Raw genomic sequence first — 24,977 nt, 5'->3', positions numbered from 1 at the left:
AACTCCACAACATGTTGAAGACTGTGGAATCGAATTTTCCCCCTAAGAAGAGTTCTGTTCTTCTAATTGGTGAAGGTTCCAATCCTAAGAAAAGGAAGAGGAACCCTTCCAAGAAGAAGAAAGTAGGTGAAGAAAAGCCGGTTCCACCAAAAGCTGAAGACCCCAAGAGCAAAGTTATTTGCTTTCACTGTAATAAGGAGGGGCACTGGAAGAGGAACTACAAGGTTTACCTTGCAGAATTGAAGAAGAAGAAGAAGGGTAGTGAGACTACCGCTTCTGATTCAGGTATGTTCATGATAGAAGTGAATATGTCATTAAATCAAATTTCTACTTGGGTATTAGATACCGCATGTGGTTCTCATATCTGCAATTCGTTGCAGGGACTAAGGAGAAGTAGGACTCTTAAGGAAGAGGAGGTGATTCTACTGATGGGAAATGGAGCAAGAGTTGCTGCTGAAGATGTAGGATCATTTCATTTACATATGCCTATGGGCAAGACTATTTTTTTTTAAAATAATTGTTATTTTGTTCCCTCGATTGTGAGGAATATTATTCCCATGTTAGACTTGGCTGAATTTTCGTTTATTATTGAGAATAATGAATGTTCTATTCTTAGAGATAATATTCTTTATGGATGTGGTACTTTAAATAATGGTCTGTATGTATGTGACATAATTTACTTCAGATTGAACAAACTAATAAAAGAAAAAGGATGATGAAAATCTCACTTTCTTTTGGCACTGCAGACTTGGTCATATTAGTGAAAATAGACTGCGGACATTGCATAAGGAAGGGCTACTTGACCGCTTTTGATTTTGAATAATATCCTACATGCGAGTCTTGTCTATTGGGTAAAATGACCAAATCTCTATTTAGTGGACATGGAGAGAGGGCTGCAAATTTGCTAGGATTGGTACACACAGATGTATGTGGACCAATGTCTACGCAAGCCATGGGTGGATTTTCATACTTCATTACTTTCATAGATGATAGATCTAGATTCAGATATGTGTTTGATGAAACACAAGTCTGAAGCCTTTGAAAAGTTCAAAGAGTATAAGTATGAAGTGGAGAAATAAACCAAAAATGGTATTATAACTCTTCGATCAGATCGAGGTGGTGAATACTTGAATGGAGAGTTTCTGGATTATCTCAAAGAAAAGTGTATATTCTCCCAGTGGACTCCTCCAGATTGGTATCTGAAAGGAGAAATCGAACTTTGTTATACATGGTTCGGTCCATGATGAGCTATGCGAATCTTCCAGTATTCCTATGGGGTTACGCATTGGAAACCTCAGCATATTTACTGAATAAGGTGCGTTCCAAATCTCTTCCTCAAACTCCATATGAGATATGGAAAGAAAGGAAACCGAGTTTTAAACATGTTAAGATTTGGGGATGTCCAGCTTATGTCAAGAAAGTTGACCCAGATAAGCTGGAATCTCGATCCGTAAAATGTAGTTTTGTGGGATATCCTAAAGAGACTTTAGGGTATTACTTTTACACCGATCATCGGGTGTTTATCTCCAGACATGCTACGTTCTTGGAAAAGGAGTTTATCCTTGAAGGAAATAGTGGGAGCAAAATTGAACTTGATGAAGTTCAAGAAGCACAAACTACTACAGATCAAGTGGAAACACCTGTTCAGACTGAACAACCTTCTGTGGAACAGCCCGTTCGTAGGTCAGAGAGAGTGTCTCGCCAACCTGAGAGGTATTATGGCCTTGTCATTGAGAATGACAATGAGTTGTCAATCATCGATGAAGACGACCCTGTGACCTATAATGAGGCTATGAGTAGTGTTGACTCAGAGAAATGGCAAAGTGCCATGAAATCCGAAATGGAATCTATGTATACGATATACAAAAGAAAGATTAGAGCAGATGGCCAGGTGGAGACCTTTAAGGCCAGGCTTCTGGCAAAAGAATTCAAACAAAGGCAATGGATTGACTTTGATGAAACCTTTTACCTGTAGCCCTGTTAAAATCAGATCGGATTTTACTTGCGATTGCTGCTTACTACGACTATGAAATCTGGCAAATGGCCAGATGGTTTTCTTTCCAAGGGAAATGAAAACCTAGTGTGTAAGCTGCTGCGAACCCTATGTGGTTTAAAGCAAGCTTCTCGTAGATGGAACATCCGTTTTGATGAGACAATCAAAGAGTTTGGTTTTATCAAAAACGTAGATGAACCATGTGTCTACAAAAGGGTTAGTGGGAGCACGGTAACATTTCTAGTATTGAAAGAGAGTTGACACACATAACAACATAGCAGACCCACTCACAAAGCTACTTTCTGAAAGTCACTTTGATCATCATAAAGACAAGATGGGTATTAGATACCAGAGTGATTGGCTTTAGTACAAGTGGGAGATTGAAAGGAATATGTCCTAAGTCCAATCATGTATGAGGATTTAGAAATAACTTTTATGTAATCTGTTTTGATTTCATTGATATTAATAAAAGACTTGTTTTGTTTTTTTTATTACGGGCTCTATCTATTTAAGTGTTTAAATAAGATATACCATAGTTTAGAGTAAAGCTTTTTATGGATTATGATGAGATCATAATAGTGAGACCTAAAAGATGATAACTCTAAACTTAAATAGTTCCTGGTCATAGGATTACCAACTGGTAATTAATAATCCGCAAAGATCGGTACATACTATGCTTGCTTCATTATGAAGGATGTCTGTTCTCATAGATATCTGTGTGGTGACACTATAGCTAGTATGTAGGTGCTTATTATAGAATAAGTTCACTGAACATGACTCGCACAGCTGAAGAACTGATGGAGTTCACTCACGTGTCAGCAGTTGTTCACATAGAGATAGTTGTACAAGTATCCTTAGACTTGAGGTCATCATAGTCATCTTGTGTACACTGAACTATGCTTTGGTTTAGTTCTTAGTCTTCAGGGACAATTATTAGGGCTCTAATGGGTATAGGAATTTGTACACGAAGATAGTGAATGATCAATAAAGGATCTACCCCTTCCAATGAAGGAAGAGAATGTTCAAGGCTGATCCACTTATGCTAGTTCAGTCTGGCCAGAGTGAATAAAATTAGAAAGGAGTTTCTAATTTACATAGAACTGAGCATAGTAAATGGGAAAGCAAATGATTAAATTAGATAGGCTTGACACAAGTTCCATACCTTGTATTTAATCGGGACATTGTAGGGTAGAAGGAGTTAATTGTACGGTAACTATTCACTGAATAGGTTCTTCGTATTCTAAGCAGTGAATTCGTATTATCCGGATAGTCGCGATATGCTGAGAAGTATCCCTCACGATGTAGAATAAATATGATTAATTAATTAATCATATTTAATAAATTAGAAAATTTATATAAATAATGATAAAATAGTTTTATTATTATTTATTTCTACTACCAGCTTAATATTGAACCTACAGGGTCACACCATAAAAGAGAATGATTTAATGGTGGAGGAATTAATTAATAATGGCTAATAATTATTTATTTATGAAATAAATAATTAATTGGCAAATTTAATAATTGATTAAATGAGATTTAATTGATTATAAATTAATTAAGAAAAGTTCTTAATATTATTAATTAAGAATTTAATTTTTGGAAATTAAATCAAGAGAGAGAATTATTTCTAAAGTGTTTAGAAAAAAGGATTAATAATTAAAAGATGTTTTAATTATTAATGTGAATAATAAAAGGTTAATAATAATAATATTTTATGGGAAAATTTCAGCTGAAAATTTTGCCTATAAATATACTATTATAAACCCTATTTTTATTCCAACCCAAAATTTTTAGAAAAACCTAATTCTCTCCACCTCCTCCTCCTCCTTAGCATCGTTTTCTTGGTGGATACCGGTGGAGTGCTTCACATTTGAGGAGCAGCTGCTAAGGATCTCCGATCGTTGCTTTTGGATCGCTATTAAAGGTTAGTAATCGATTCATATATTTTAATCACGATTTATATGCTTTTATATGGATTTTATATGTGTAAAAGTGTTTTTACCATGCTTCCGCTTTGATTAAAATCCAACACAGTATCCACATGATCTTTTCTTTTCTTACCTTACCCTGCAAACACAGATTGATTAAGAAGACTTTGGTACCCAAGCTTTCTTGGGTCCTGGAGGTTTAGCAGTAGAAACTGAATCAATAATTGAACCCTTAACAGGCTTAGCTTTCACTTTGGCTGGCTCCTTCTCAGTGTTAGTTTCAACAGAGTTGTCAGACTTAGAAATAGGAGTAACAGTCTTGTCTTGTGTGTGCTTATTACTCATGCTTGTCTTAGTGTTGATACAAGTGCTAGCAGTTCCATGAAAAGCTTTAAAATAATCAGACATGGTAAGAAATACACATGGCATACATCCAACTATACCACAAGGTTCGTGAAAACTAGGCATGTTAGGCATGGCAGGCATACTGGAAGTTGCTTTAGATTCTACTTTACTTTTAGTGCATGCATGTGTAAGATGTGTAGCAGAATTGCAATTATTACAAAGCTTCCTAGATGCAGATGAGGAAGATGCAAAATCAGATTTCTTATTAACATCTACCTTGCCATTCATGTTCTTCTTAGTCTTAACCTTAACACTCTCACCAGTCTTAGAGTTGACTATAGGATCTGGTTTTTTAAGAGTTTTAGGTTCCTTTCTATCCACCTTAGTACCTAGGTCAGCTATGGATTTAGCTTTCGTAGCTGGAGCCTTAGGAGTCTTAGGGGATTCCTCTACCTTCTGTCTATCTTCAGCAATCAATTCCTCATTGATCAGCAAACTTACTTCATCCAAAGGTTCTGAAACAGACTCAGTGAATATCGGAGATACAACATCCTTAATAACATATGGAACCTTTTCTGAGACAAACATGTTTATCTCTGATGTGCCACTATATTTCTTACTATTCAGCTTAGAATAGTCAAGTCCTATTGAAGTCTTAGATTTAAATCTTTCACTATCTATTATCTCCTTCTGAGTCAAAACTGTATTCTTAAACACCTGTAACTTCTTTTCTAAGTCTGCAATTTGGGTTCTAAGAATGGCCTCTATGTCTACATTGCACTTAACCTTATTCTCTAGATACTCATTCTTTTGCTTAAGGTCTTCTAGTCCAACTACAAGCAATTCTAGTTCTTCATTCCTAGAGGTTAAACTCTCAGATTTAAGAACTAACTTATCATTTTCCATTTTATATGCAAGCATGCTTGTATGAACATTATACAATTCTAAAGTAAGTTCATGCACAGTAGATTTGTATTCAGATATAGACATTTCTATAGTGGTAAGTTCAGGAACCTGAGATGGTCGTGGTGATTCCTCTGCAGAGTCTGCCATGAGAGCCAGATTTACATGCTCTTCCTCTTCATCCGAATCAGTATCATCCCAGCTTTTTCCTTCGGCGATGTAGGCTCTCCCTTTTTCCTTTACCATATAAGCATTCAGATTCTGTTTCATCTTTTCATTTTTCCTTTTCAGATCTTCATAAGTTTCCTTCCTTTCATAGGAATCATTTGATTTAGCTGCCTTGGGCTTTCTGCAATCAGATGCAAAGTGCCCTAACTCAGTACAGTTGTAGCATCTGGTTTTGCTCTTGTCAACCCAGCTTGACTTGTAGCCTCCTCTGGAGCTTGACCCTGACGAGTGGCTTCCTTTCTGAAATCTTCCTGATGAACCCCTTGGTTTGTAGTTGGGCTTTCTTCTGAATCTAACATGACTAAATTTTGCAGCCATGTATGCCATAGATTTATCCTCCAACTGTTCAAGTTCCTCTTGAGTATAGAACTCACTTTCATCTTCTGGCTCACCATGAGTAATTCCAGCTACGACAATTTTTTTAATTGTTGAGGAGGGTGCAACCTTGTTTTCTTGAGATTCTGGTTCACGAACTACAAGTGCAGTGGATTTTGCAAGTTCCGTACTCTTACTGTCAACAGAACCAGGTCCATAGATAATGGCTCTTTGCTCTTTCTCCAACTCACGTGTTCTTAACTTACCATAGATCACATCCAGGGATATAGTGATAAAATCTGATCTTTCCCTGATTGATATGTTCTTTTGTTCCAGGTGAACTGGGAGCGTCAACATAAACTTTCTGTTAGACTCTCATATGGGGTAGACTTTCCCTTGCAGCTTTAATTCACTTAACAGTCTTGTATATCTCTCAAAGAGTGAAAACAGTGCTTCTCCGGGTTGAAGTTTGAATGCCTTATACTGAGTCGTCAGAATATCCATCCTGTTTTCTTTGACTTCCTCTGTTCCTTCCATCAAAAGCTCAATGGTTTCCCACATATCTTTTGCACTGTTACTTCCTAGAAGCAGATGACTCATATCCTTATCGGTCGATTCCACAATTATGAGTTGAAGGCTTGTGTCCAGATTTATCAACTCTTTACCGGTTTCCGTATATTTAGACGGATCCCTGGGAGTAGATGTGGAAGAAATTCTTACACCAGTTGCAGTTGTGGATTCAGCAATTACTTCCATCGGAACATAAGGTCCATTCAGTAGTATCCCAATGTAAAGTGGATTCGAAGCTTTCATAAACAGCATCATCTTTTTCTTCCATAGGTTGTAATTATCTATGTCGAATGGAGGAACCTTTATGCTTCCAATTCTTTGGTTATTCATTTTCTTGGCGGAATTAAATTGTTTAAAATTCAAAAAATTTCAAGAAATGAGAATTTTTGAAAATTAAAAAATTCAAGATTTTTTTAAGAACTTGTTTCTTTCTCCGGATCTTGATTAGTGTGTCAATCAACAAGCTCTGATACCAATTGTTAGTCCCAAAGTATCGTAGAAGGGGGGGTTGAATACGATACCTACAATCTTTTTCGATTCATTTCAAGTTCTTCGTTAAAAGTACGGAATCAAAAACAACACAAAACAATTCAAGGAATATATTGTTTTATTAATATAAACCTTGAGGTTGCTACAATATCTAATCAAAGTATTGATTAACTATAATAAATTCAGCAGCATAACATTCGGTTTACAAGGATAATAAATGTGAAGCTTTAATGGAGCTCTCGTAAACTTTCTGTGTTTGCTGAAGAAGATAACCAACCTAATTGAATTACATTGAATTGCTGCTTTGTAGTCTTTCAAAAATAAATAGACAGCTGGCCAATTATTGTCCACACAAATCATTTAACTTTGCTGCACATTGAATAAGTGAACAACACCTCTGTGGCGACATATTTATGGTGCCAAGCTTTCTCTGTGTATCCTCTATGGTGACAGCTCTGTGGCGACAGAGTTGTCTTGTTATTCTCTGGTGACAACCTCTGTGGCGACATGCTACTGTGGTGACAAGTGCTCTCTTGTGGCGACAGCCTCTATGGCGACAGTTGCCTTGAGCAATTATTCCAACACCTTTGTGGCGACAAGAGCTTCTGTGGCGACAGAGTTGCCTTAGAGCAATATCTTTGTGGTTACATCTCCTGTGGTGACAGGGGTGCCTTGGTGACATTTCTCTGTGGTTACATCTCGTGTGGCGACAAGTAGAGAGAGCTGTCTTTTACTTAGAATATTTTTGGCTCTTGGTCAAACCATTCTTCAATGTATCAATCATTTTTCTTCTGTTAATTGAATCAAAATACTTCCTTGAATGCTGATGTTTGGTGCACTGGTCTGGTTCATAAACAACTAGTACTGAGAGGATCCTGATTGAATTTGTCTTGTGATTCTGAGTTGATATATATGATGTTTATCCATTGCTTTTTTCACTGAACCCTTGATCTGTAACATTTGAAGTCAATACATGCAACTGATACTTAAAGCCCCTTGATGTCTTATTCTTCATGGCTGCTTGAACATAGAAATGAACTTCTTCCCATGATCTGTAGAAGGACTTAATGAATCAATCACATCATTTGGTTCTTTGTGTTTATCCTGTCTTCATCTGAAGGGTTCCTGTGCTTCACAGTTTAATAATGTTTATCTGTTTTTGTTTTCATGTTGAGTTATAAATCCTCGATTACATGTTACATTACATTATGCTTTACAGGTACCCTTGTCTTTGTATTGGGAGTAAAATGCATGCATGGGTATCTAGGTTATTTGCTAATTAATAATCAAATTAATTACAAAGAATAAATTTTATAACTAAAAATATAATTTCAAAAATTACAAGAGTGGTGTCATAAAATAGCTTAGAATTTTTAGAAATTTATAAGATCACTTTTGAAATTTATTGATGAAAATATTTTTAAAATGGTTTTTCTCAAAATAAGGAATACACTCTATAAATCACATTTAAGAGCAAATAATACATTTCTTACTTTCAAAATTCCTAAATAATTTAACACAATTATTTTGTATCAATCCAATAACACAAACACATATCCACCAAATTTTTATAAATGACTAAATCATAATTATAGAATATTCAATTAACTATTACATGAAATACTGGTTGTAACATGATACATATCCTATTTTCAGAACAAATACTATTAAACATCTGGAAACAGCTGAATAGAGAATTCAAAATCCTGATATATTGACTCATCTCAAAGCATCTACTTTAGTTGTCAGGTCCTTACATACAGCTCAAGAAGAGACTACTTCTCAAATCAATTAGATCAAAGAATCATTGATTGCTTCAAGCCTGACTACTCATCAGGAAATTCAGAAACAAATTGCACCAATAGTTGCCAGACAAACATACAGAGGTACAGAATTTAATGGAGTTGATTCTTTCTCTACTGCTTGGTGATGATGCCAAAAAGAGGGAAAAAAATTGTTCAATCTAAATGTAAGAAGCTGACATTGACAAATATTGATGATGAAAATCCTGATGGAGGTAATAAGGGGGGATAGAAGGATACTGAAAGGAGAAGAGGTGAAGAGCTAGTTGTAATTAGTGGTTCATCAAAAGCAATCATTAGATCTCAATCTAGACTAGGTGAAGAAAGTAAGAGAAATGAAATAAGAGTTAAAGATTTGACTGTGACTACAATATCTGAACAAATTTTACAAGTCACAACTGTTGATGAAGATCAAGGTATTATGGAGATGGAAGCTGGTACATAAGCAAGTCACTATCTTAAAACTATGAAGTAAAAGGAAGAAAGAAAACTATATTCTACAAGGATCCAAAGATTCAAGCATTTGACTCTGAGGTTAGAAGAAGAATCTTTGAAAGAGAAAATCTTGGAGTTGATCTAGAACAGCTAAGGAAAATGGAGGAAGACTTCAAGAAGTCCATGAAATATTGATACTACTATTATCTCTCAAGATCTTTATGAAGATGATCCTTCTAACAGACCAACCAAAGGTATAGTCATAAGGAAGGTAAGTCAAGCAGAGGGTGAAAGATCTTTCAGATCTCAAGCTATCTTAACTGCTGATAGGAAGCATGAACGGAAAGAGAAGATAGGAGAGAAGTCAAAGCTTTCAAAGCCTAAAGCCAAAGCTGTTGAAAAGAAGAAATCAGTATCTAAGGAAACTAAATCACGAATACTGATAGATCCAATCTATACAGTTGCTAAATCTTTTGATACTGATGAAATTGCTGAAGTAGAAGAAATCAGCCAAGTTCACCAAAGAAGGAATATTCATGGAGCTGACTGGGATGAAAAATTGAAATTAACCACTGACATTGCTCGAGTTAAAGAAGAAGTTGTTATTCAACCAATCACAACCTCTGATTCTACTCATTTTGTTGATTTCTCAAATCCAATTCAAGCTTATTTTTTAAATCCTGATTCTGAAAACATAGTCTCCGATAAGTCGGAACTTACTTTTGAAGAAAAGAAAAAGCTACTATGGAGAAGCAAGAAATCAGCACCTAGAAGAGATTCTCCTGAAACATTAAAGAAGATTTACAGTTGAAGTTCTCACTCTAGAAAACCTGGAATCACAAGTGGTCTTGGAAGATTAAATGTTGATCCATTTGTAAGAGATGCTCTGACTTTAAGAAAGCATTCTAATTTGACAGAGATTGGGGACAATGTACTGCTTGAAGACTACAGAAGAACATATCAGTGCAAATTGTTATTGATCTTATTGGAAAGAAAATGACTTATTTTCTGGAATCTGGGAGAAACTTAAGTTGACTCAAGAACAGTTAAGAGACAAACCATGGCAGGAATTGGAACTTATTGTTACAATTATCAAGGTAACTAATTATGTAACTACCAGATGGTCTGCATTCATAAAGAACCTGATACAGTTAAAGCAGAGAGGAGTCTCTTAAAAATCTAATTACATTCTAAAGTACATTGATCAAACTAAATATGCTATTGATATGCCTGTTTGAGGAGCCAAGATAGAAATAAGTCTAGGGAATAAAGTTTTAACCTTCAATCCCGATAGAAAGAAAATTGGATTTCTGAAACTGGATGATTTATCTCTTGAAAATTCAAAGTTTCATAATCTCAGGGTTGTCTATAAGAATGATGAATCAACAGATGAACTGAAAGAACATAAACAGAGGATGCAATGGTATTTGGATGTAATGGAAGAAAATCTGCTAACAAAGTTTCTTGAAGATTTTACAGACTGTGTTAGAGTTCAAAATGATGAGTAAAGTCTGATATTCACTGAAGTAAGAAAAAATATGCTTACTTCATTTCTGCATTTAGATAGTTTTGACATCATCAATTGGAACTTGTACATATATTCATAATGCACAAATTGGGGGATATTGTAAGATATAATTGATGATATCTGGACAGAAACTATCAGAAGTTCAGATCTGGACTTATATTAGTATTTACTTAAGAGTGACGTCATCAGTACTTATATCAGTACTTGATTATCTGCAAATGATCTTGTAATAACCCCAATTTTTGGAATTTTTGAAACCCTGATGAATAGTAACTTTTGCTAATGATGCTGATTAAGGAAAATTATCAGACCACACTATATAGGAGTACTGTTATGGAAATTCTAAGATCGTATTAGTATTCCATAAAGTAAATAAGTGTATGTAAAGATCGTCAGAATCCAAATTCGAACAGTTTGATTTTTCCCGAAAATCCACCAGATATCGAAAGAATTGAGTATAAGGTAACATGATTAAAAGGATTTAAATTCAAGGACTACAAGAGAGGATCATAAAAGGAATATAACATATTGAGAAAGGTTTAAGGGAACCCAAGTAATAAGATCCCGGGTATTATCCCTCAAACGATAAACGAGAACGAAAGTTAAGCGAACCGTATAACAGATAAGCGGTCATTAGCCAAGTAATTAGGGGTTAATCAAAGAGGCTAGTGGGTGATGATGTCATTACACCAATAAGAAGAAGACAAGTGTAAGAAGATGACATAAGAAAGATGACATAGGCATGGTGACATAAGCATGACAAATGGAGGGATTGGTTGGTTGATTGTGAGCCATTCATTTTTTACCATGGTAAAAAGTTAATTAACAAACAAAATAATATCAACCAAGCCAAGAAAATCATAACATAAAACTTGACTTTACATTTCAAGAAAGCAAGCTCTCGGCCCTTTCTCTTTTTTAAGGAGAAAAAAAATTAATTTCCAAGATCCAAGCTTTGATAATTTGTGTGGTAATTATCCAAGGTTCCTTATGCATAGATATAGCTATCCTATGAATCTAAGCTTCCATTTCCTTCACAATCTCTTTTAATAAATCATTGAAGAAGAGAGTGAATAGTGTTTTCAAGAACTTGAAACTTATGATCTTGTGTTTTTGTTTAGATATAGCTTTTGTAAGGATTTTTAAGGGTTGTTTCAAGCTCCTTAGTACTCCTACTCACCAAGGAAGGTATAATCTTATAACCTAGCCTTACTTTTGAATGTTTAGAGCTTGTTATATTTGGTATATTTCATGAGAAGTATGATTCTTGTATATTTAGAGTTTGGTTGGATTTGTAATGAGTTTGAGTTGTAAATCTTGGATTATTGGTTAATGAACTTAAGTATAACTTTTAGTTCATGTTTGGGGGTAGTATAAATTGGAAATCTTGAAATGTTGGTGTTGTTGTAGTGAGGTATGAATGGAGTTGGTTGTAATGTTGACTGTGGGTTGATTGGAGTAGTTTAAAATTTGGTAATCACGTCAACATAGCCGTCGTAATGTCTGATTTATCTTAGACTGTTTTTGTTCTTAACTTCAGGACCCGTGAACTCACTGTTAGATTCTTACCACTGCCATTTTTAGATAGTTCATGTTACGAGCTTCGTTTTGATATGTGGTTCACTTGAATCCGATGCACGGTTTAGAAGAAACGACCGTTTTAAGTAACGGCATTTCGCGAACGAACCATTACCCTCGCCTTACTTTAAAACCTTGGTTAAAGCCCTTAAAGAATAATTGGAGTATGAAACAATTATGTAAAGTGGATTAGGCAGTTGGTAGAGTACTCGCGAAAGAATCGCCTTAAAATTCTTAATGGTTAATTTATTAAAAATGGTGGAGCCGAGGGTACTCGAACGACTTAAGTGAATCGTTAAGGTTATAAACGACCATAAGAGAACGTTAGAGTCTAATTGGTTAAAGTCTAGATTCTTAAGCGACTTTGGTTTAATTCCAACTTATATGTTGTTTATAGGTTACCAGATTCGTCCCAGGCCTTTTAACACCCCTAGTCACTCAGGCAAGTTTTCTACCCATTATACTGTTGTTGTGATGTATATATATGTATGTGCATTATCTTGGGAGAAGTGCATGATTATTATTAGCAAATTTTGCGATATATTGGAGCATGCTGATATGGTATATATGCATGTCTTTTTCGTAATCTTGATATCTAATTGTTGTTTCAAATGCTTATAAGTTGCATAATACCTATGCTAGAGATAAGCAGTAGTTGCGTATACCCTTAGTATAGAGGACCCAAAGGTGAACATTTTCTAAAACCGGGAGTCGATGTTCCCGAGTATATTATATATATATATATATATATATATATTTTTATATATATAGATATAGTTTTCAAAAATATTAATCGAATAAAGTTTATTCGATAACTTTATTTTAATTAATGAATATTATTTTGAATATTTATTCGAGTACTTATGACTCCGCTTATTTTATTAATGAATATTATTTTGAACTTATTTTATTTTATGAATATTATTTTGAATATTCATTCGAGTACTTATGACTCCGCTTATTTTATTTTATGAATATTATTTTGAATATTCATTTGAGGACTTATGACTCCGCTTATTTTTACTAAATAATATTCTTTATTTTACTAAAGAATAATGTTTCGATAATCAAACTTATTTTCGATTATTCAAATAAAGATCGTACGTTCGTATAAGTATATCTTTGATTATTTATTATTCATTTCAAGTATAAGTTTTAAAACTTCTACTTCAATCATTTTTATAAGGATTATCCTTTATGGGAATATTATTTAAATAATGATATTCAGATATTTTCTAACATATCGGGACTGATTTTTTTTATTAAATAAACATTACACATTCTTAAAAATGTTTTCGAGTCTTCCAAATGATTTTAAAAGTTAGAGCGGATCCCAAAACTCGTTTTCAAATTTAAGATCTTCCTTTCGAAGGGGATTTAAATACTCGCTTAAAAATCTGAGGGATTTGGCTATGTGGTGTATTTTATATTCGCAACGAGGTTGCTGTTTTGAGAAAACATTTTGATTACTTGCCCAACGTTCGGTAAGTAAGTCCATCTATTTGAGTCGGCATAAGCAACATGGGCTCAGTGGGCGTCCATGAAAGTGTAAGTGGCTTAGTGGGAGTCCATTAATGCGTAAGTGGCTGAGTGGCAGTTCAGCATAGGTCCTAATGCGGCCAGGGTGATGACCAGTGGGAAATTCGTCCATCTACTAGTAGAAAAGGTTACTTATTGGTCTCTTTGCCTGATCAGCAAGATAACAGGTTTATGCCAAGGTTTTCTTCTTCCAAATTCATTGGATATGTTCATATTTTTCATGACAGAGGTTTTCAGGCAATGTATGAGATATATATAGGTGTATATATATATCGGGACTTAAATGAAGTATCTCGTAACTTCATTTCTTTTGAATGATATTTCAAAGATTGAATCTATTCAAATCTTATCTTGTAGTCTCATCTATGTGATGAACTTTTGAAACTGATTATAGCTTGAACGGTGGTAGTTCGAGTAGTATTCGGAAAAGATATAAGTATATTGGAGTATCTTGTAACTTCATCGTTTCAACTTATATCTAGTAAATGATTATATTATGCATGACAAAGATTTTCAGAAAAATGTTGAGACAAGGTTAGATATATGAGATCACCTTGCAACGATATTTTTATACAGTTATAAACTTGAACTCTGTGTATATTATGCATGGAAGAGGAATTCCAAGATTTTGAAAAGTATATGTACATATATACTGAATATTTTGCGACTTGGTCGCGTTAAGATATCAAACTTGGTTCATTTCTTCTTGACCAAGACTTTCATTAGTACTATGAGAATGCTCATATATTGTTAATTATTATACATATTATTTCGGTGGGCTTGTTGCTCACCCTTGCTTTCTTCTTTCATCACACAACAACAGATAGAAAAGATGAACAGGACCAAGCTCCCAATTCGCAAGTGGTTAGGAAACGTTCTACAGTTTTCTGGAGGCGTTGATGCCGCAGTAGCTGAGGTAGGAATTACCGATAGGCTAGGCTTTCAACCTTTGATGCTCCAGACTTATGTATCTATATGAATTGTAATAATGGCAAGGAAATCTAAATTTATTCAGAAACCCTTTCGAGGTATAATTACTTACAATTGTGGAATGAACTGACTTGTGTTATTTTTGGCATTCATCTCTGAGAATATAACTTGTGATGTGTGTGTGTGTGTATTGTGGGGTCACAGTACGCAGTAGTTGATTGTTTATTAAGATTAAGTGTTATTAAGGGAAATGGAACTCGTGACAACCCGGATCCCCGACCCCGGATTTGGGGGTGTTACCGAAATGGTATCAGAGCCAAGCGTTATAAACCTCAGAGATGATGTGGCGTTAAAATAATAAGTTCACTAGGATAATAAGAACTCTTGCCAAGTTCATAGTCGGACTACCTAACGTAGTACCGACAGTTAAAACCCTTATGGGAACTGTGGCGCCCTCCAAACCCGGGTCAGAAGTTTGGGGTCCACACACACACCTTAATTATAACCTGCTTATAACAATAATAAAGATAATAATAATATATGCAGTGACCCTACTTATCAACCACCACGGACCGCGACAGGTCAAAGTATGCACACAAGCCAACACACTAATATATTACAAACCGTTCAAATCCCAACTATTTCAAACTCACACTGAGTATTAAACATTATTACAAACTTTTACAAACTTAAATTATCCCAAAAGAAGTCTACTAGTTCAGCTTTCTCAACCTGAACCCCTACCTCTCGCGCTGGACTGGGGATCCTCGCTACCAACTGGTTCCTTTTTAACTGGAAAGAATACAAACAACATCGCACGAATGAGCTAACTAGCTCAGCAAGTCACAATAACAAAACTGAGAATAATGATCATCAGGTGACTATGATTATGATATCAAGTGAACACTGGATTATGATTTAGAATTGGATAATATACTTTTAATTTAAAAACCAAGGTTAGGCTGCTGATCAGTCACGCACTAACCCCGAGCAAGGCACACAGCATTGCTCTAACTACTGGATCCAAGGCACACATTGGCCTAACTTGACCATTATATGGTCTGACCACGAATCTGGTCCACAATTTTATAAAAACAATCCAATTCTAACATAATAACAGAATATGCAATAATAAACAATAACCAGAATCATTAACAACAATGAGTTTTTAATAATGAAAGGGTTTCAATCTTTGTAAAGATCAATAAAGTAGTTTAAAAGCTTGAATGCTGGGTAATGAAAGAATTGGATAACAAAAGAATTAATATTTCAGGGTTTCAAAGATTTGGGCTCTCAAAGCATAGGATACAATGGTTGAATGTACAAGTAATTCAGTTCAGTGTTTGGGATTTTGTTTGCATGTATTTATGGAATAGTATCGTATACTTGAGATTCGAGTTTGGGTTTACAATAGTCAATGGTTTAAAAAGAATATGGTTCATGGCTCAAGAACAATAACTGAAATCAGGGTTTCGGTTTCCGTGCTTCAAAGCACTTGCAATGTCAACAAGACTATCAAGAATTACAATATCTCGAGAAAGTTCAGAACACTTGCCTGGAATTAGCTTACTACTCTGTACTCGCTTCCAATCACAATCGTCTTACTCCTCAACTATCTGTTTCCCTTTCCTACGCCTTGCCTCTTCTGCTAACATATCATAAGCATCTATCAATTATCGACTCACAAGATTCTATTCAACGCACACTTCTATCTACCCTTCGTTTTACCCAAATCCGATTAACGGATTGAAATCTATGCAATAACCCAGTAAATGTCGAGTATATAGACCGATAGTCAAACAACATGTCACGTATAACACATAATACATCACGTAATCAATGACATATCATTTATAAAGAAGTCTCGGTCATAAATGGGCTTTCTGGTATTTAAAAATAATTTTTAAAACATTTTTCGGAATTAAAACGGGTCGTTGGATCAATTGCGGGTTAATAAACAGGGTTCGGTTGGCCAATTCTGGCTCCGAAATAATTTTAGAATAATTATCGAGCCTTGAAAATAATTTAGAATAATATTTTAAAGCTCGAAACTATTTTTCAGAATTTTTAAATCATTTTTAATAATTAAATCTAATTAAATAATTAATTAAAAATCAATTAATAATTAATTAAATCAATTAATCAATTAATTTTCGAATTAATTGACTAATTAATCAATTAAAAATTAACTGAAATTAATTAAATAATTAATTCAGATTTATTTATGAATTAAAAATAATTTTCGAAATTAAAATAATAATTTTTAGAATTTTCAGAAATTAAAAACGAATTTTTATAATAAAAATAAATGGGAAATATGATTTTTAAACATTTTTAAAACAGGAATCCTATTTTTGCAAAGTCTGGAAACTACAGGGACCAAACTGCATCGTGTTCAAAAGTTCAGGGACCAAACTGCAATTTTTACAGTCAGTCGCCGGAAAATACAGGGGTGGCCGGAGAACACGATTCCGGCCTCCTCACCTTACCACAAGCTCCAGATCACATCTACACAACACCAGGAACACAACCATGCAATCAAAACAACCTAACAATCCCTGAGTTGACCGGAATTTGGCCGTGAAATTTCCCAGTTTCCGGTGAACATCGGAAAACTTCAAAACACAACTCCCTTCTCTACAGACCTCGTTGGTTCATGAAACTTATACGACTGGATTGCAAATTTCACAGAGAACACAATCCACTATATCACAACATCAATTTATCACAGAATAAGAAACCCCCAAATTTCAATTAAGAACATTCATACGGGTTATAAACCCTAATTTTAAAATTCGAAAATCAAACTCAAATTTGAACATGTTATTGAACTCCAAATCAGACGTATGACATATGAAAATCATCAGGAAAACAAGCTCTACAACATGCAATCATCAAATCATACAAACAATCATCCGAACAAAAATTCATATTTTTAATAAAATAAATTCGAAAATAATTAAATTTTTAGAAATTCAACCTTTGATTCTGCAGGTGTATGGATTACAGATTCTGATAGAGCTTCTCAAGACCTTCAAATCCAGTACTCGAGCTTTTCAAACAAAGATCACTAACACCTTCAAAAGTTGGTTTGATTCTCAGAAAGGTTTATGAATATATGATTTTTCTCTGTAAAATTATATATTTATCTGTCTGCAATTGATTTTGATACGAAATAAAATACGGTAAAAGGCTATTTATAATTACGGAAAATTAGTATCCCGTTGGATCATTCCGGATATAAAATGGTACGTTTATTTATAAAAACTGATCCAAACGGTATCGGTTTTCGGGATAATTATCCAAATCAGTACAACTTGTACTGCGGTCTTGGTCTCAGCACCCAGTTACACGTACTACGAAGTGATAATTGGGATAGTTTAATAAAAAGCTCCCGTTTATCAAAAATACGGGTTTTATTAATTTACCGAAACGAATATTGTATCGAAAATGTTGTGCCGGGACCCGCGCAGGACAAACCGTACGCCGGATCGAAAAAGTCGAAACATGGAAAATGCTCGGAATAATACAATTAGGTTAGGAAGGAGTTCTCGGAAGAGTTTCGGGTTCCAAAAACGTAACAACGGTTGACGTCGGTTGGTTCCCGTTTTTATAAAATAGATTTTAATTACTCGGAAAAAGATTTTAAAAATTTCATATGATTCTTATAAATCTATAAATCAACATAAAAATAATTAGGAAGATATAACAATTATCTATATTTTATTTGGGACATATAAAAATTAAAATACTCAATTAATATTATTTTTGAATATTCAAGTACATATATCACTTAACAATTAACTCACAGAATAGATACTGAACACACATATTAATTATTTAATAGTAAAATAATTACACGTTATATCCCGGATATTACATCCTTCCCCCCTTAAAAGGATTCTGTCCTCAGAATCTCCTAAGAAAACAAATGAGGGTACTTTTCTCTCATATCACTTTCTAATTCCCAGGTTGACTCTTCAACCTTTGGGTTTCTCCACAATACTCTTACTAACTTTATCACTTTATTCCTCAATACTTTCTCTCTTTTCTCTAAAATCTCTATTGGATTCTCTACATATGATAAATCTGCCTGAAGCTCTATTGGCTCATATTCTATTACATGCCTGGAGTCTGGATTATATTTCTTGAGCATCGATATATGAAAAACATTGTGAATGTGCTCCATGTGCGGAGGTAACGCCAATTCGTAAGCGACTTTGCCAACGCTCTTTAGGATCTCAAAAGGTCCGACATATCTTGGGCTTAGCTTTCCTTTCTTCCCAAACCTCGTTAGTCCTTTCCACGGTGATACTTTCAATAATACCAAGCTCCCTTCTTCAAATTCCATGTCTTTCCTTGACTGGTCTGCATACTTCCTCTGACGATTTTGTGCGGCTATTAATCTTTTTTGGATAAGTTCAACAACTTCCTTTGTCTGCTGTATCAATTCAGGTCCGAGTATTTTGCGTTCTCCTACTTCGTCCCAATATAATGGAGATCTACATTTGCGTCCATAAAGGGCTTCATAAGGTGGCATCCCAATGCTGGCGTGATAACTGTTGTTATAAGCAAATTCTACCAGGGGTAAATGCTCGTCCCAACTTCCTTTGAAATCAATAGCACAAACACGTAGCATGTCCTCGATTGTCTGGATTGTTCTTTCACTTTGGCCGTCCGTCTGCGGGTGATAGGCCGTACTCATATTCAATTTTGTTCCCAATCATTCTTGAAAACTCTTCCAAAATCTTGAATTAAACCTTGGATCTCGATCAGATACGATAGACACTGGAACTCCATGACGAACTACAATTTCTTTTAGGTACATATGGACTAGCTTGTCGAGCGAAAATCTTTCATTTATAGGCAGAAAATGAGCTGACTTGGTAAGTCTATCCACTATAACCCAAATGGCATCATGATTAACCCTTGTCCTTGGTAATCCAACTATGAAATCCATGGTAATATGTTCCCATTTCCATTCTGGAATCTCCAATGGCTGTAGCAATCCGCTTGGTCTCTGATGCTCCGCTTTAACTCTCTGACAAGTATAACATTTGCTAACCCATTCCGCTATTTCCCTCTTCATATTTGGCCACCAATAATTCTTCTGTAAATCTCTGTACATTTTGGTACTCCCTGGATGGATGGAATATCTTGAGCTATGTGCCTCTTGTAAAATTTCATTCTTTAACTCCGTCACTGGTGGAATCCAAACTCTTGAAGAAAACCTAAGATTACCTTGATCATCTTGTTGCGTGCATAATTCCTCACCTACCAAACTATTTATATCTTGATCCATTACCTCTTTCTGGCATTTCTTTATTTTCTCCAATAACTCCGGTTGGAAAATCATACTGTATACCTTTGCTTCTTCAGGCTTGCAAATTCTAACCTCCAATTCTAATTTCTGAAATTCTTTATATATTTCTTCAGGTACAGATAACACATTTAACCTTTCCTTCCGACTTAATGCATCTGCTACAACGTTCGCCTTACCGGGATGATAATTAATCGAGCAATCATAATCCTTGATCAATTCTAACCATCTTCTTTGCCTCATATTAAGTTCCTTCTGGGTAAATATATATTTCAAACTTTTGTGATCCGTGAAAATCTCACACTTTTCTCCATACAAATAATGTCTCCAAATTTTCAAAGCAAAAACTATAGCTGCTAGCTCCAAGTCATGAGTAGGGTATTTCTGTTCGTGTGGTTTCAATTGTCTTGACGCATAAGCAATCACCTTGTCGTGCTGCATAAGAACACATCCTAGTCCCTTATGAGAAGCATCGCTATAAATTACGAAATTCCCTTGATCGTCTGGAAGTGACAAAACAGGTGCCGTAATTAATCTCTGCTTCAATTCTTGAAAACTTTCTTCGCACTTGTCGTTCCATATAAACTTTTCATTCTTTCGTGTAAGCTTTGTTAATGATGTGGCAATCCTTGAAAAATTCTGAACAAATCGACGATAATATCCCGCCAATCCTAGGAAACTTCTTACCTCAGTGGGTGTTCTCGGTCTCTCCCAATTCGTAATTGCTTCGATCTTTGCCGGGTCCACTTTGATCCCTTCATTACTGACTATGTGTCCTAAGAACTGAACTTCCTGTAGCCAAAACTCACACTTCGACAGTTTAGCATATAACTTCTTCTTCCTTAAAATCTCCAAAGCCGTTCTCACATGTTCCGCATGATCCTCTTTTGTCTTGGAATAGATTAAAATATCGTCTATAAACACAATAACAAACTTATCCAAATACTCTTTGAAAATTCTATTCATCAGGTCCATAAACGCTGCTGGGGCGTTGGTCAATCCAAAAGACATCACTAGAAATTCATAATGTCCATACCTTGTTCTGAAAGCTGTCTTTGGTATATCTTCTGGCTTGATCTTTAGTTGATGATATCCCGATCTTAAATCAATTTTGGAGAAATACTTGGCTCCCTTCAATTGGTCAAAAAAATCATCGATTCTGGGTAACGGATACTTGTTCTTGATTGTCAGCTTATTGAGTTCCCTATAATCAATGCACAGTCTCATGCTTCCATCTTTCTTCTTGACAAATAATACCGGGGCTCCCCACGGGGATACGCCGGGTCTAATTACTCCTTTCTCTAACAATTCTTGCAATTGCCTTGCTAGCTCTTTCATCTCAACAGGCGCCATTCTATACGGGGCTTTGGACACCGGTTCTGTTCCAGGTTCTAAGTCGATCGCAAATTCAATTTCTCTATCTGGAGGAAGTCCTGGTAATTCGTCGGGAAATACGTCTGGAAATTCATTCACTACTGGAATATCTTCAAGTTTTGCTGGCTCCTGACTCCTGTCGATTACATATGCTACGAAATGCTCACATCCTTGCCGTAATAATTTCTTGGCTTGAATCATTGTTAAGAACTTCTTTACTTGTTTTTGACCTTTGAACGTTACTATTCTTTCATCTGGCGTTCTCACCATTACTTTCTTATTCCGACAATCTATCTGAGCATCATGCTTAGATAACCAATCCATCCCTAATATCACATCAAATTCTCCTAACTTAAATGGTATCAAATCTACACAAAACTTACTACCAGAAATCTCAATCTCACAATTTCCACAAACTTGGTTCACAGTTACACGTTCTTGATTTGCTAATTCCACAGTCATTATTTCATTTAAGCATTCAACTGGACAATTTAATTTACTAACAAAGTCTTGTGAAACAAACGATCGAGTTGCTCCCGAATCTATTAACACTTTGGCACATAAAGAATTCACATTAAGCGTACCTGCCACGACATCCGTATCCTGGACCGCATCCTTCACTGACATATCAAAAACTCTAGCCCTTGGAGTCTCATTCACTGTTGGGGTAGATCCCATAATCCTCAATGCATTACTGACTGGGGCTGGTGTCTTGCAATCCCTGGCCATATGTCCTGGCTTCCCACATTTAAAACATGTAAATCCAATGGTTGGAACCTTCACTGCTGGATTCCGGATAGACTGATCCTTATTTGCTGGCTGATTTCGGCACTCCCTTGAATAGTGCCCTTTCTGGTTGTATTTGAAACATACCACATTCAACTTGTTACAAACTCCTCCATGCTTCTTTCCACAAACTTGACAATCTGGAAAAATTAATCTCAACTGATTCGGCTGATTTACATTAGCTGGACGATTGCCCTGTCCTCCGTCTCCTGCATTTTGTCTTCTAAAATTAAAATTTCTCCCTGGCTGAAACTTGCCCTTCTTGAAGTTTGGAAACTTCCTTGTTTGTGACTGACCCTCACTTCCCTCAGCTTTCCTTTTCTTGCTTTCCTTATCTTTCTGGAACATTTCACTCTCTGTCTCTGCTATCATAGCCTTCTGTACTACTCCTGCATAAGTCTCCAATTCAAAAATAGCTACCTTCCCTCTGATCCATGGCTTCAAGCCTTGCTGGAATCTCTTAGCTTTCTTTTTATCAGTATCAACATACGACGGCACATACCTTGACAATTCCTCAAACTTCCCCTCATAATCTGTTACTGACATATTCCCTTGCTTTAACTCTAAAAACTTCAGCTCCATTTGATCCTGAACAAACTGAGGAAAATACTTTTCTAGAAACAATTCCTTGAACCTTTCCCAAGTAATAACATCCGTACCTTCCAATGTCTTCACCATCTCCCACCAATAGGTGGCTTCATTCTTCAGATAATAACTTGCAAACTCAACCTTCTGTTTCTCCTTCACTTTCACTAAGGCAAATGCCTTCTCTATTTCCTTTAACCAAACATTTGCTTCAATTGGCTCTAAGGAACCCTTGAATTCTGGTGGGTTTATTGCCTGAAAAGTTTTGAAGGTTACCTGGGGATTGGTCTGTCTTTGTTGTTGTTGTGCTAGGTGAACTGTTTGTTGGGCCAAGATTTGAAGAATCTGGGCTACTGCTGGGTCCATAGGTCCTGGGTTCACATTCGGGTTTGTATCATCTTGATTGTTGTGGTTGTTGGTTTCTTCATTTCTGGTGTTGGTGCGGGTATTTCTTTTAGGAGGCATTTTTTGTAAAGAATTAATCAATTTATTTAGCTTTTGAATCAAATATTTGCATAAAAGAAAAGTTTTGTAAAACAAGAATATCTCTTTTTTTTTTTTGAAAACAGTTGTAACTAAGTAAATTGCATGCTTCTTTACAGAATATAAACAGTTATGGAAAACAGGGTACATGGCATCACAGGGTATAACTGGTGCAATAAATAAGATAAGGTAAAACAGGTGCTATAAAATAAATAACCGTGCTGGAAAGGAAAAAGGTACTGATATATATAGATCAAAAGTTTTAGGGTAGTACAAGCGTAAAGACGCTTCGAAAGTAAAAGCAAAAAGGGTACAACAACCTACTCACTAGTCAACATAGCTAGTCTATAAATACAACTCAAAAGTCTACTGATACACACTACACACTACTGTACATATTACATAACCATAACAACACTTCTCAGCATCTCCATCTCTGAATCTCTGACTCATGGCAAATCTGGACCTCCTATCTCCTCAAGCTCCTCTAGAACCCACTTAGCCCACTCGACTAGGAAATCAGGGGTGATGTCCTCCTGTGTAGCCTCAGCAATCCTCACAGCAGCTGTTCTACGAAACGCCTGGAGCCTCTCTCTAAGTCGCCTCTCACCACTCCCCATCTCTCTGGTACGCATGATATGCAATAACTCCTGGATCTGACCCTGTAGGAATCACTGCTCCATAAGGCAAGCCTCAAACTGATGATATGGGACAGGATAGGAAGAGAACTGGAAAGGTACTCCCGTGACTGAATGACTAGTAAAGCCTGAATCCGCAGGTGGGGGTCCTCTAACAGGTGGCCTCATGCCTGGAGGTGGAATAGCCTGCAGTGGTACGGGCTGCAACACCGGTGGAGGTAGAATAGCCAATGCTAGTGGAACAACAGGACGTGAATCCGAAAACGGCACTCCAACTGAAGGCTCTGAATGATCGGCTGATACAGGAATAAAAGAGTCGGCCATCTCTGCTATCTGAAATCATATCGTAATATAAGAATCTCGTTCCATAACGCAAACTATACTAATACCTGATATACAGAAGCACTCACCCTCTCAGCGTTCTCTCATCCTATGCCTTACTTCTAATCTTAACCCTCTACCCATTCCCGTTAACCTAGGCTTGTGTCAGTGACTTATAACCTGTAGCTCTGATACCAACCTGTGGCGCCCTCCAAACCCGGGTCAGAAGATTGGGGTCCACACACACACCTTAATTATAACCTGCTTATAACAATAATAAAGATAATAATAATATATGCAGTGACCCTACTTATCAACCACCACGGACCGCGACAGGTCAAAGTATGCACACAAGCCAACACACTAATATATTACAAACCGTTCAAATCCCAACTATTTCAAACTCACACTGAGTATTAAACATTATTACAAACTTTTACAAACTTAAATTATCCCAAAAGAAGTCTACTAGTTCAGCTTTCTCAACCTGAACCCCTAGCTCTCGCGCTGGACTGGGGATCCTCGCTACCAACTGGTTCCTTTTTAACTGGAAAGAATACAAACAACATCGCACGAATGAGCTAACTAGCTCAGCAAGTCATAATAACAAAACTGAGAATAATGATCATCAGGTGACTATGATTATGATATCAAGTGAACAATGGATTATGATTTAGAATTGGATAATATACTTTTAATTTAAAAACCAAGGTTAGGCTGCTGATCAGTCACGCACTAACCCCGAGCAAGGCACACAGCATTGCTCTAACTACTGGATCCAAGGCACACATTGGCCTAACTTGACCATTATATGGTCTGACCACGAATCTGGTCCACAATTTTATAAAAACAATCCAATTCTAACATAATAACAGAATATGCAA

Source organism: Apium graveolens, chromosome 3 (genome assembly GCF_009905375.1).
Source record: "Apium graveolens cultivar Ventura chromosome 3, ASM990537v1, whole genome shotgun sequence".
Classification (NCBI taxonomy): Eukaryota; Viridiplantae; Streptophyta; class Magnoliopsida; order Apiales; family Apiaceae; genus Apium; species Apium graveolens.
The sequence above is the reverse complement of the archived record's forward strand: the minus strand, read 5'-3'. Positions refer to the sequence as shown.